We start from the raw sequence: 15,265 nt of genomic DNA on the forward strand, positions 1-15,265 counted from the left end.
GAGGGGTGCAAGAGCAGAAACTGCTTTTTCAGTTTTGTCTGTGTTTTTAGCCATATATATACACACCGTAATTTCCCAAATATAAGGCGCACCCGTGTATAATGCGCACCCTAAATTTACTTGTAAAATCTAGGGAAAATTATTTTACCCGTTTATAACCTGTGAACTGCCACAGCTGGATTTTTTGGGGGATTTTATGGGTGAAACATGGTCATATAACAAGGGTCGGGATGCAGAAATCGAAGACATTAAGGAGTGGTCGAGATTTTCTTTTTCATATATTTACCCTTTAAATTTTTTTTTTCTTCTTTTCTTTCTTTGGATCGATTATTATCTAAAATATTGAGGAAAATGTGACAGTAATGAAAAAAATACAGTTAAGCGATAGTTATGAGGTAAATATCTGTGACTTTTGTACAGACACCATTTTTTTCATTGTGACGTAATTTGTTTAAAAGTTTAAAATATGCAAGTGAATATTTTTTTTTGGTCTTTTTTTTTTCAAACAAAATATTATCAATTAATCAATCAATTAATGATTCTAAGCTAAAAATGACAGACATTTTGAATAATAAATATAATTGATTACCTTCATTTTATGGTTGGGTTGAAACAAAAGCGGTTGTCTGTAAACGGGGGTTTCCAGGGTAAAACGGACAAATTAAGAATAGTTCAGGGGCTTAATGGGCCATGAATCTGCTATGGCAGCATACTGACACAACAGTTCTTTTGGCTTAAGAACTGTTGTGTTTGATAGAACAATATGTCTATATGCTGCCATAGCAGATTCATTGCATTATGTTGGGGGGGGGGGGGGGGGGCGGCAGATTCAGCAAGTAAAAAGGGGTAAATTTAAGTCTCAACACAATGAAAATAATTCACTTAATAATGGAAGGTGCAATTCTGTCGTTACAACATATGGGAAGACAATCTAATTGACCTAGATAACTGAAGTAATCATAAAATTTAAATAAAGTAGGTTAAAAATTGGTGGGGACAATCTGAGCATCTTAAAAAGTTGGTAGTGTATTGTCCCTATGCAAACCTATGTTCTTGAATTCATGCATCAGAAGGTTAAGGCAATGATAACTTTTGAATATTGACCGCTTTCCCCAAAAGGGTTAAAATTGCAGCGGAACAAAAATAGCATAATGTTTCTTTCCTGAATCTGAATGGAAAATGTGGTTTATTATTATTATTAATAGTGCAGCACATCTGGAGAGGAGCGAAGAAGAGCAGGACGTCCACTCTCCACCACTGGCCCTCATGAGAGGAAAGGGGCGGGCTCAACGCCTGGGTTGGCTTTCCGAGCCGGAGAAAGCCTCCGATGGTTGCCAGCGAGAGAGCCGCGCCAAACTCGCCCGCTCTCCGAACGCAGCTCGCTGCCACTCGTCCCTAAACGCGCGGTTCACCACCGGCGGAGCTTGACCTGTTGTCGGTGGTCGCACACGGAGGACAGAAGCGATCCCCGCTGGAGGATAAGAGCCCCGGCTGGGAAAGTTTGAAGGAGACGAGCGGGGGTGGGGGCAAAGCTGCCTGACTGAACTTCCACCACCGAGCAGCCCCGGAAGGGATCGGGAGGAGGAGGACGAGGAGGAGCCAACAGGTCCCAGGTAGTACAGTACTCTGACAGCTTGTCAACACTGGACAACACGCGGCTATTGCATTGCTTTGGATTGAAATCACCTTGCGGATTCGTACTTGCAGACTCGCGAGATCATATTGTGTGTTTCAATCGCAAAAAGTACAATCGGTAACTTTGCGATTAGAGTGCTACACTCAATGACAATTAGGCTGTTTTTGTGAAAAAACATTGTATTTATAGGGTTGTTTTGGGCTAGCATGGAAAGCCAACGCTACTGTGTAGTGCGCACATTTTCCCTGTGCTGACAGTTGTCTTCAACTTAGTTGTGACTAAAAGTCTGAAGACATTTTTCCCCCATTTTTATTTTTGAACGCGTACTCAGAACATTTGCATCGAGAACCGCTTGTCTGTTGGCCATCAAGATGGAATATGAGGAGTAACATTTTGGGACAGGAATTGGACACCCGTCAGTACTTGTGTTTTATGGGCTGCTTCACACGTGAGGGGTCTCTAATTGTTTACATGCAGTGTCTATAAAAGTCTTGTCACATAGGGGGGTATCATGTTTTCAAGTAATTGTTATTCCAGTGGGATGGAACAGTTATTGTCAAAATAATATATTGACAATACAGTGCCCTAGAGCAGGGGTCCCCAACCTTTTTTGCACCACGGACCGGTGTGATTTGGGTCTTTTTTCTGGATGTTCTGTCAAATTTTGCACCCTTATAAAATTTTGCTCCCAAAGCTTTTGTGTCGGTGAAAAAAGTCCTCTTTTATATTCAGTTGGACTCTCAATGTTATCCAATGGTGCTAAAAAAGTATTTAAACATACATGTGCAACACGAAAATGGCGTAAATTAATGCTTAACGACACGGCGAAGTTGTTAAGTGACAGAGCTGCGTGCGGTTGTTGTGTGCAGCTAACATGGCAAACGTGAGTTAATATTCCTTTCTTTAAAGAAAGTTTGTAGTGTGTACTTTGGAATTGCTGCATTCACGGTCATTTTTAATGTTACGCGCATGCCAAATTTGTCAGAACACCGGCAATGTGTGGCAGAAAAATACAGCAAATATAAAATAACTAGGGCTGTCAAAATTATCGCGTTAACGGGCGTTAATTAATTTTTTTAAATTAATCACGTTAAAATATTTGACACAATTAACGCAGATGCCCCGCTCAGATAGATTTAAATGACAGTTCAGTGAAACGCTCACTTGTTGTGTTTTATGGAGTTTTGCCGCCCTGTGCTGGCGCTTGGTTGCGACTGATTTTATAGGCTTCAGCACCCATGAGCATTGTGTAAGTAATTATTGACATCAACAATGGCGGGCTACTAGTTTATTTTTTTTATTGAAAATCTTACAAATTTTATTAAAACGAAAACATTAAGAGGGGTTTTAATATAAAATTTCTATAAATTGTACTAACATTTTTCTTTTAAGAACTACAAGTCTTTCTATCCATAAATCGTTTTAACAGAATGTTAATAATGTTAATGCCATCTTGTTGATTTATTGTTATAATAAACAAATACAGTCCTTATGTACCGTATGTTGAATGTATATACCCATCTTGTGTCTTATCTTTCCATTCCAACAATAATTTACAGAAAAATATGGCATATTTTATAGATGGTTTGAATTGCGATTAATTGCGATTAATTACGATTAATTAATTTTTAAGCTGTAATTAACTAGATTAAAAATTTTAATCGTTTCACAGCCCTAAAAATAATGTTTGTATTTAGCCTCGTCGTGTTAAGTGCAGGGAAAATACAACTCACCCGCTGAATCAGTGGGAGGCCTGAGCTTGTGTCGTTTGTTTCAGTGCTCTCCTAGCGATGTCTGGATATTCCGAAATGACTTTAATTCAGAACCTCGGTAGAGTTGTTGTCTCAAATGTACGTTTAAGGTCGTCGTGATTTGCGATCTCTACAAGCTGATATTCCTATTGCACAGACATGCTCGAATTACTCGGTTTATTCACATACAGGTCATGAATCCACTCCTTCGCAGTTCGTGGGTCTTTAGTGATTGGGAAGTAGCATCAATTTTGTTTTCTTCGAGGTTGTAGGCTCATCTTCTGGCTCGTAAGGTTCCCTTTTCCCCGTAAAAAATCTGTCCAAAGACGTCTGTTTTTCAGTCATTCTAGTGTGGGGGCTAATTATTTCCGGGAACAAATGTGATGGGCGACGACCTACGTCATACGTTATTATCGAGGCCAAGCGCACAAAGATATACAAAACAAGATGTACTGCTAACAGTCTAATCAATGCATTTCTATGACGACCTCCAATTCTGTAGTTGTATATCTAGAGTGGACAGGGATATTGGTGTAGTAAACGGCGCAGTCCAAAGTCAATCGGCCAGAACGCAGTCGTTAATAAATCATTTATTATTTTTGCGCGGCCCGGTACCAAATGTGCCACAGACCGGTACCGGTCCGCGGCTCAGTCGTTGGGGACCCCTGCCCTAGTGTTTTCTGCTTTGCACTTTTGAGATCTGGGGTTCGAATCTGCCCTTCCTTTAGTGGTTATCTCCCAGTCCTTTTGAATTGTATAGATTAGGCCTGCACAATGCAGTGGTACCTCGACATTCGATTGCTTCGACACACGATCTTTTCGACATCCGACGTAAAATTTGACTCACCATTTGTTTCTACATCCGACAACATGCTCAAAATACAAAGATTTATGACAGCGCCGCAGTTATTTTGTTTTCCCGCAAGACGCATGGCAGATTTTCTTGTGAGAGAAATCAACATGGGTTCCAAGAATGTTAGTGCAGATGGCGAAAAAAAGTTAGGCATACCATTGAAATGAAGATGGAAATTATACAAAAATATGAGCATGGGCGCGTCCGTTAACTGACTTGACATTGATACGGCCGTAGAATGTCTAAAATCTCGACGGTCCTCCTCTGACCTCTATTCGCCAGTCTTTATAAGTTAAGGTCACAATTATTATTGTGGTTACATCACCAAAAACCGCCAGATTTGTCAGGTTTTCAATCATTTTTTTCAGAACTTGTGCAACAAAACATGCCTATTGTCCGCCCCATCTGAACAAAGTCAAAGTAAAAAGTCCTCCCACCCTCACTCTGTCAAATCAGCCACACGGTGCATTCAGGTACACCACGAAAAACACATCCGCTACATTAGAGCCCAGAGGTGTGCGAAATTTCCCATTCTTAGATTATTCACGATTCGGCCGTGCAAGATTCGAGAACGATTCACAAACATCCGAATTCCGATTATTGAAATATGTCAAGTAAAGCGGAACTAAAACACAGTCAGCGCGGTCTTCGAGACGCAATGAGGAACGGATCGCATTGCGTCCCGAGAGTAAACATCATGCTTGTCATTACCCGGGTAATGACAATGCTCAACTTACAGCTCTGGCTCAACTCATGCCGGTAGATAAAAAAACAGTAATACCTGACTGTTGCCGACAGCCGCTACAAACTACGTCCACATCATGCTACGGTAGGTAATAGATATCATATGTATATACGAAGAACTAGATGCAAATGACAGACTCAAAATGCGTTAGCAGCACATGTATTGAAAACTAGATGCAAAATGACAGATTTGCTGGCGTTAGTAAACAGCCGCCATCTTAAAGCAGGAGACTTCTCTAGAAGGCTCTGTTGCAGCAAACGTAATTAACTTTTTATCTAAAATACTGCTGAATGGGCAAAATATTGACTTGAATCTATCTTTAAAACAGTTTTAAAACTTTCACATGTCTAAAGTAGACAGAAGGGAAATTATGGAATAACGGGAGCAATTTTAACAATTTTAATGGTTGATTCACAACATTAAATTAATTGAATGTAGTTTAAAGCTGCTGATACAGAATGGGGACTTGAGTATTTTATTTACTGTTTTGAACTGTTAACGTGATACTGAAGTATTCGTTTATTTAAGCCTGAGAGGCTTTTTGTACAATATTTGTAACTAATGTACAAAACATTGAAAGCAGCTAACAGCTTGGGGGGTTTTTGGGTGTCATCAAGAATCGATTTATAATCGAATCGTTTCCTCTGAATCGTAATCGAATCGTTAGGTGCCCAAAGATTCCCACCTATATTAGAACCCCATTTGTTACATTATTACAGGTATTATTATTATTATTATTATCACTATTATTATATTATTATTCTAATTTCTATTCATGGTTTATTTCTTTTGCTCTGTGTAATTGCTATTTTTAATAATACCAGCAGCATTTATTAAGGATTTTCTGTAAGTTTTCAGGCTGTGGAACGAATTAATGGGATTATGATTTATTCTAACGGGAAAATCCTGCTCGACATACGACAATTTCGATTTACAAACAAGGTCCTGGAACGAATTACCTTCGAATGTAGAGGTACCACTGTAGTATATCATTTGAATATTGCACTTGCAATGTGCACTTGCGAAATAGTCCTATCACAGGGTGAGAAATTAGTGTTATTTTTTTGAACACATAAACTTTTGGTTTGCTTCATAAAAGCAGTAAGTGTGCGGAGACATGACTTCCTGAATTCCTTTTACATACAGCAATCTTCATCATTCACAGATAAAACCCCTTAGCTTGGATTAAACGGTATTATTGGAATACCGTCATACTATACAGTATATCATGGGTTTGCAATTTTTTGCACTTTCAGTTCTTAAATAAATGAATGATAAATAAACAGATACAATTAAAGTAAATTGAAGCACCTTGAATCTGTAATGCAACAATAAAAACTTACAGAAACTAAGATTACATTTTTAATAATGAGGAATATGATACATTTTTAAAGAATAAAAAGTAAAGAAAGAAAAAAATTAGATTACCAGAATAAATGAGAAAAAGGGGAAACGCTAGAAAAACTAATAAAATACTGAATGCAATACAAAAATATGCTGAGTCAACCAAAGTCTACCCAAACAGAGCTATTCAAGTCATCTGTTGAAAAATCTTCTAGTTTTAATATTGGAATATATATTAGAGCTGCAGCTATCGATTATTTTAGTAGTCGATTATTCGATGAGCTAGTTAGTTCGAATAATTGAGTAATCGGATAAGGAACATAACAAATTAAAATACCTGAGCGGAGCCTTAAACGGTATTAAAAAAATAAATGAGGATCTAAGCACAACAAAAGAACAATTGGCTAACTTACATAGCAAAAGTCAGCTAGCTTAAATGCTATATATACTGTATGTATGTATAAATATGTAGTATATACAGTGAGGAGAACAAGTATTTGATACACTGCCAATGGGTTTTCCCATTGTCAGTGTATCCCGTTAACGCGATAATTTTGACAGCCCTAATACATATATATATATATATGTATATAAAGAAACACTCTTAACAAATGGTTCAAACACATATTTCCACAAAAAACAGCTAATTATACCGATAAATTACAAATACATAAAAAAAACATTAGCATAAACAATAACTTAGCTTATGTTGGTCTTAACAGGGAGCAGCTGTTTTTTACCATGTAAAATTAGTTATATCACCTTCACTGTTGCTCCTAGAGGGCAGTGTATTTACCCAAATCAATAAAACTAAATGCAAACACTTTCCAAACAAACCATTACAACACCACCTTAATTAAACAAATACTCAAAGCAGCAAAATAAAATTCGAATCTTTTTTCTAATCGAATTACTTGAGTTAATCGATTAATCGTTGCACCACAAGTATACGTCGCAAACACCCAAAAAGTCGCAATGTAAGTTTTTTCCAATATCGTTCAGCGTTAGTATACATACATATAACTTGTATGTTTATGTGTACTGATACTTATATTCAACATGGCGTAGGTTTCACTGATTTATTAACTCTTTGGCTGCCATTGACAACGATAATCTCTGCTAGCCCTCCCACTCAAAGTGGATTGGACGTCTAGCGTTGTTAATGTCGGCCAATGAGTTAATGACAAAAACTGTGATTGAACATGGCAAAAGTTGCTGTCTTTTTACACCCTAATATTGTTAAAAAATAAATAACCCACGATAACTTTTACTGAAATAATATTTCACTGAAATATAACTTTTTTTTTTTTTTTTTACACACGAAAATAAAATGTGATTTAAAATGATGAAAGTGCAATCAATTTCTCTCAATGCTATTTTTACTGTTTATATGGTTGGCATTATTTGTTAGCATTAAGTTAGTGGAATTGCAAAACAAAGCTGTGTGTTTGCTCAGGTATTCAAAAAAATGTGTGTGTAAATAAACAAGAACTCTTCGCTGTTGAACAAAAAACTGAACGCCCGCTCAAAGAGGAAAGGATCCTATATGATATGATTGGCTGATAAAGTGTAAGGTTGTTGTAGTAGTTCGAGCTTTTCCTGAATATTAGTAGAGGCGTGCAGACAGTATCGGCACATCCCTACAGATAATAATTCATACTCTCATTACACACATTCTCTAAGTAAGAATTGAACTGCATGAAAGTCAGGCAAGTAAACCTCTATTCATTCCATCAATGACTTTTTTCTAAATCCCAATTATGGGCAATTTGTTAACACCCTGGATTAACGCTGCCAATGTGTCAGCGCTCTGGCAAATTAAATGTCTGCAGTTTTCATCTTTTGCGGCACATAACCAGCAGCATTGCGAGCGCGCGGTGTTATCTTGTAAAATTTTGTCTTGTAAAAAGTGCAGATTATAGTCTGTGGGGATCTTATTAAGCTCTATTTAAGGCCGTAACGAGTGTAACGACCACTTCTGCTGTGTTTACACACCTTAACTCAGCCTATGTAAGCATGTGATGTTTGATTTATTGAATTGTAATGCTACTACTACATTCTAAATGACACCTCAGCCCACATCCTCTTTGCAAACATACACCCCGACCCTTTTTTCCTCTGACAGGCTGTGACATTCAGACATGATGTGGTTGACAGCTTGTCATATTTTAGGAAGTTTAGTGTTTTGGAGGGTTTTCCCACCCTGTCACCTTTTTCCTCTCGGGTGTCATTTGTAGTTACATGCTGATGTGCCATGTGTGTAACCGTGAAGGCATCGAGGTTAAATACTTTTTCCCCCTTCATCCAACCCTGCATTTTCTAATGTAATTTATTGTGTCGTCATTATGCTTATTATTTTTTACTTGTCTCGTGACAACACGACACGTGTCACGAAAATGGTATGAATGGCAACAGATCGATGCAAAAAATTGACTTTAGTCTAGTAGAAGAATTTGATCATTTAGGCTGTCACTAAATAGTGTCGCACGATACCATTTTTTGGCTGTCAATTTCGATTCCGGCTGTTTGGTATCAGCCGATGCCAATACTGTACCCATACCGTGTTTTTTGAAAACAACAATTTTCTTATGGTACTAAATTACTGCTTACTCATTTCAATGTAAAGTAATTGCTATCATGACTTGATGAGACACTGGTTACTTTAACTCATTGTCTGCCATTGATGGCGCTAGACGTCCAATCCATTTAAAGTGGGATATCTGGCATTTAATGGAATAATGTTCATTTGCTGTCACCCTCCCACACTCAAAGAATGAAACATAATAGTTACTTAAAGCAGTTGTGTGTAACCTCTTGAAATAAGATTCTTTCGTAAGGTGCCGTTTACATGGTTAATCTCCGAGAAGATGAAAATTTTCATATTTGCATTTATATGGTTCCGTCTCCATTCGAACAATGTCGCAATTCCGCATGAAAACGATGTAGTATTTATGCCAGGCCCTAGGGGGCAGTGCAGATTTACAAGGCGACAGTGAATGATGCACTTTGACCTCCTCAGCCCGGAAGACAACATGCCCGCCCACTCCAAGCAATGGCATTTTCTTTTGTTCAAAAATGCACAAAAAATGGAAACATTCAACCTATTTAAATAAAAAATATTATAAAAACAGTAAATTAAAGCCGACGTTCAACCATATTTGCTGTTTTTATGTTTAGTAGCACTGCCGCGCAGTGTGATGTATACGAGTGCTGATGTTATTGGCGTGGTCCCGCGCCGCGGGAGCTTTTGATATGCATGCGAAGCAAGGTCCCCTCAAGCCCCCGCAATCGAATTCTTCCACTTTGGTGGCAGGATTCCAAGGTTTGCGTCTTTGCCAGCACCATACGAACGCGAGGCCACTCCACAACACAGTCATTGCTTCTTCGTGTCGCAGAGTCGCCATGTAAACTGCCCCTAATTTTCAATTTTTTTGAGTGCACCCCAAATGGATTGGACTAGACCAGGGCTTCTCAATTATTTTCTGTTACGCCCCCTCCAGGAAGACGTAAACGTTCTGCGCCCCCCCCAACTCTCTGCTGCCACTGTAAATATACTGTAGTATCATCTGTCTATAAAATTCTTCTTATTATAATTACACCTCTTTATAACATTGTGTCCTTTTTAATATTAAAGAAGAAAAAAAAGTAAAAGAACACATCCATACTGTAAAAATAGACTCAACTTCACTCAGGATACATTTGTTGACCATTTGATTTGACACTGAAAAAAAAAAAATAAAATAAAATCAATAAATAATCATAAATTAAAATTGATTAGCAACATTAACTTGAGAGGACAATATGCCAAACTATTAGACTGAAAAAACAAAAAATAATAGAACAAAAAAGTTTCATTGGACAGAGACAGTTTTTATTTTTGCTGCTGGCAGTATCAGCTCCTTTGCTGTGGTCTTTGGTTATTTTGCATTGAGCAAATTGGTATGCCTCCTTATGTGATGCTGACAGTGCTCGCTGGTTTACTGATGTAACACTGACAAAGTGGGACGATTGTTGGAAATATTTGGCACGTATTTGCTGGGAAAAAAAAAAGAATTCCCGCTGTCCGCTGCTAACATTTTTAGACAGAGTAAACAGACTGATCTTTCCTCGTTTTTCACTGTACTAAAAATCAAAGCCAAAAGCCAAATGCTACATACGCTTCATTATATTTCTTTGTCCTAGCTTTTCATATCTCCAGTGCTCTTTGCTGTGTGCTCTTGTTTGGTTAAAAAAATACTGCGTCATTCTGAAATCGAGAGCGCCACTGCCACCCACTCAGTGGATGTGCAATTACACTTTATTCTAGTATGGCGAAAAAGTATCTTCCCCAAGGTCACATGCGCCACCCCCAGCATCGCTCCGCGCCCCCCTGTGGGGGCCTGCCCCACTATTTGAGAAGTACTGGACTAGACATATGCCGATTACCAGTTTCAAGGTATAAACCGCAAAAATTTTCCGTCATACCGTCCCTAAAGTATTATGTATTTTTTATGTCCCAAAAATGTATGGAGAAATTCCTCACTTGCAGCTGCAAGGCTCAACCCTCTCCCACCGGTTGTTGCTCAGAGTCAGTGAGTCAGGTGTGCTACACAATGGCTGGAGGAGGTGAAACTCCTGAACTTTTGCCCCCATCAAAGAAAACGAAATCGCTGGTAGAGGAATACTTCGGCTACAGAAAAGTTACAGATGGTCGCGTTGAATAAATCATGTTTGTGGAGGTTGGCTGCCGAGGAGGAAATACAGTACCTCCATTATGAGTTTGCATTTATACAAAATTAAAGGTTAGTAAACACTGTCATGAATATTTCCCATCAGCTATGAGAGTTAACTCCAGAGTGTTTAGTGTATATAGCGGTGCTGAAACGTGTTATTTTTTTTCTCTATGGCAACTGTCTATGTTGAGAAAGAAAGCGTGTGTGTATAATGTAACTATGATACGAGTCATACACATGTGCATTTATGTTTATTATTTATTTTTGTTCTGATGGTAATATTGTTGAGCTGTGGCTGTTGGTTCAGGCTCACCTAAATGATTGTTGTTATTTCTTTTTAATTTAACTTAATATTATACCTATTTTCCACTTTGCCAATATGTTTTGAAAAATAAAAATCCTGTTCAGTGGGAAAAAAGTTTTTATTTATTCATGTATTTTTATCATTATTTTTAAAAACCCAGATATCTCAAAGTAACACATTTTAGAGCTGTAATGGCAATACCGTATATTTTGGCTTAAGGTTATTATTCCAGGACATGCTTAGCTCTTCTAGTGATAAGTCATTCACAGGATTGCACATCTTTCATCATCATCTTGGGAAGGGTGACAAGCGCTACTTTTTATACGGGCCGTGCGTAGCTAGCTGCCATTTTGGGTGGGGCGACTAGAAACTAGATCTCTAAAAGTACATATTGCACAGCATCAGCACGTTATTTCCAAAATGGGCCGATTATCGGCACGGATATTTGGAAATTTGACGTATATCGGTATCTGCCTTTTTTTCTTTTTTTTTTTAATTTGACCGGCCGATAAGAAAAAATCAATTTAAAACTGGGTTATTTTGGCTCAGATTTGGCCGCGCCTCTCTCTCCTGCCTGCTGTCTCCCCCACACTATCCTCTGATTGGTTAAAGTGTAATAGTAAATGGAGTTACACTTGTATTGTGGCTTTCCACCTTTATAAGGCCTTCAAAGCGCTTCACACTATATCCTCATCTTCCTACTGGTGATGCAGCACCAGGAGCATTGTGGGGTTGAGTATCTTGCTCAAAGATACTTAGACGAGGTCATCAGGGCTTTTTTTTTCTGTGGAAAAATTTCCGAGAGCTATTTATTTAACCTTTTATAATAAGAGATGTTTCTGAGTCTAGGAAATTCAGACACTTTTGGAGCTATTATTTTCTATTTGTGTGAATAAAACTGCTTTAGGCATTTCAATGAAGTTCAGTGTTTGCATTATTCAATTATTTTTTTACACCAATTTTTACTTTTACCGCAAATGAATATTGGCTCCAAAAATCGGTTTTCAGTCCCTCTATCTATGAAAAATCGGTATTGGTCCTGAAACACCCATATCGGTCGATCTCTTATTTCTCAATACTCGCCTATACTGATGATGTCAATTTAATGCCATATCAGTACTGATGCTTGTATTGCATCGGTACCGATACTAGGATACTAAGGCTACGTTCATACTACAGGTCTTAATGCACGAATCCGATTTTTTCGTGTTTTCTCGACTCGAGTGAGGCATTAACTTGACGGTCTGAACGTGACAAGTCGCGTAGAGGTGGACAATTTCAAATCCGATCTGAGTCACTTTCGTATGTGGTTCAAATCCGATCTGGGTCACATTTTTTCAGAACGTGACTGGCGGTCTGAACTGTCAAGACTCCCAAATCGGAATTCATGCAGCAATTACGTCAGCAAAGAGCAAGAGGCATGGAGGACGGCAGCCATGTAGGCATTAGCGCCTACTCTGCTTTTAAGCACGAAGCGGGCTTGACCACACTCATAAAAAAAATAAAATGAAGAAAAGAATAAGCCTTACAATTTTCAATTTTCATTCCGTGCGCCGAATGAAAAATATTTTATTATTGCACACATGGCCGACTCAGGGCAAAGTGACGCACCCACGTCATTTCACGCACACACGTCAAGGCTCACGTGTGCGTGTATGCGTTCTATCAGTCTATATAAACTTTGAATATAATACTGAACGGGGATTATTAATGTGCTATTTGTGTCCTCTTTTTGGAAATCAAAATATGATCACTCTGGAATGACATACAGCTAGCATTAATTAGCAGTAGGGCTGTCAAACGATTAAAACTTTTAATCGAGTTAATAACAGCTTAAAAATTAATTAATCGTAATTAATCGTAATTCAAACCACCTATAAAATATGCCATATTTTTTCTGTAAATTATTGTTGGAATGGAAAGATAAGACACAAGATGGATATATACATTCAACATACGGTACATAAGTACTGTATTTGTTTATTATAACAATAAATCAACAAGATGGCATTAACATTATTAGCATTCTGTTAAAGCGATCCATGGATAGAAAGACTTGTTCTTAAAAGATAAATGTTAGTACAAGTTATAGAAATTTTATATTAAAACCCCTCTTAATGTTTTCGTTTTCATAAAATCTGTAATTTTTTCAATCAAAAAATAAACTAGTAGCCCGCCATTGTTGATGTCAATGATTACACAATGCTCATGGGTGCTTAAGCCCATAAAATCAGTCACACCCAAGCGCCAGCAGAGGGTGACAAAACTCCAAAAAACACAAGTAACAAATTGGCATTGCACTGTGCTGTCATTTTAATCTGTATGAACGGGGCATGTGCGTAAATTGCGTCAAATATTTTAACGTGATTAATTAAAAAATTAATTACCGCCCGTTTACATGATAGTTTTGACAGCCCTAATTAGCAGTAATTTGTTTTGATGCTTCTGCACATGCGGGTCTCTTTCCTGAGTGCATCTTGGACTGCGAATTAGTGCGCATGCGTGATACTTAAACGGTCTCAATGGACAAAGGCAGTCTGAACGGGCACGCCAAAAAAAACCCAGATATGGCAAAAAATCGGATTTTTGCATTAAGACCCGTAGTATGAACCTAGCCTTTAATAGTAACTTTAAGTGCTTAGCACAGATACATGAAATGCAACAAATATATGTTGAAGTGTATAATTTCTTGTGTATATGATTGCAAGATATGATCATCGAGCCATCGTGGCAAGCCAAGGAATCTGCCCGACATTGACAATTTATGTACGAATTAATCTGATTGTACAAAAGCTTTTGGAACACATCGTTTTGGAGTCAATTTGATCATCAAGCAGAAGTGTTCCCTACAAATATTTAATGATATTGCTCATTTAACCTGTGATGAGTTTCAGAAGAGAGACTGCAGCTGCTGGGAAATTTGGCGTGTTCTTGTTGCAACTTTATTATGGAAATAAATTGACTGAATTCTTCTGGGCCTCACTGACAAGCAATGTAGTTGATCTCTATGTGCCAGCCCCAAGCCTCACCCGCCTTGGTTATCACATTGGACTAAATATGTCATCAGGGTGGCGTCTGTCACACTTGAAGTGCCCGCTCATATCTTCCTAGTGCCCTGTAATGTTTCTCTTGTCTCCACCACTGGACAGCGATTCTCTCTTCTAAACATACAGAAGCGTGTCAGTAACTCTCTCCTGTCACTCGCGTTTGTTTATCTTGTGTCCTCACTTGGCACTAAATCGCACCGATGAAAGGCGATGACGTTTCGCGACATTGTCGTGCAGCTTGATCTCGTTAGTGTAAAACAGGAAGCTTTCTCTGAAACCGTTTAATAATCTGACTGCAAAGTTTGGATGGACTTTTGTGTGGATCTTTTTTTTTTTTTTCTTCTACTTTCCCACAGTGACGGGTGGTTTGGTTTAATTTGGCCTGCAGTGGTCTACACGTCCGCTCACCACAACAAGCTGCTTGCCTGCTTTTGACAAGCTCAAAGCTGTGGCGATGCAACACAAACACACCAAGCATTGACAGGTGAGACATGCTCCCTACAGAGATGTCACCCAAAGCTTGTTTAATGGTAAACACCTCCACCCAGTCCTACCCCCACTCTGTCAAAATGTGCTATTTTGGTAGCTCTTTGTGTTCAGTGAAAGCCTCGCTGCAGAGGTTCACTATCTTTAAAAATGCAAACCATTGTGAGTTTTTGAGCATTCTTTTTGATGTTCACGTGTTTCTAATTTGCTTGTGTTGGCTTTTAAGAGGAGTTGAATAAATCATCTAAACTCCATTGTCCGCACGCAAAGCCCAGCTTAGTTTTCATCATCAGTGTTAAAAGTAAGGTAACAGTTATTAAAGTAGGGCAGAAAATTGTGAAAGTCACACAGCTTTAAATACGTGAATGAGATAATACACGGTATAGA

The 15,265-nt window shown here is 38.3% G+C and overlaps 1 protein-coding gene across 2 annotated transcripts in view; it reads left to right on the forward strand.

Annotated features, from left to right (window-relative positions):
• The first annotated feature begins 1,352 nt into the window (after positions 1-1,352).
• The window catches only part of raraa (retinoic acid receptor, alpha a), a 373,148-nt gene continuing 359,235 nt past the window's right edge, over positions 1,353-15,265 (forward strand). For both annotated transcript variants that reach the window (XM_057827099.1, XM_057827100.1), the window contains exon 1: positions 1,353-1,613. The gene's annotated coding sequence lies outside the window, so the exon portion shown is untranslated. The remainder of the gene's footprint in view (positions 1,614-15,265) is intronic.

This window comes from Corythoichthys intestinalis, chromosome 21 (genome assembly GCF_030265065.1).
Source record: "Corythoichthys intestinalis isolate RoL2023-P3 chromosome 21, ASM3026506v1, whole genome shotgun sequence".
NCBI lineage: Eukaryota > Metazoa > Chordata > Actinopteri > Syngnathiformes > Syngnathidae > Corythoichthys > Corythoichthys intestinalis.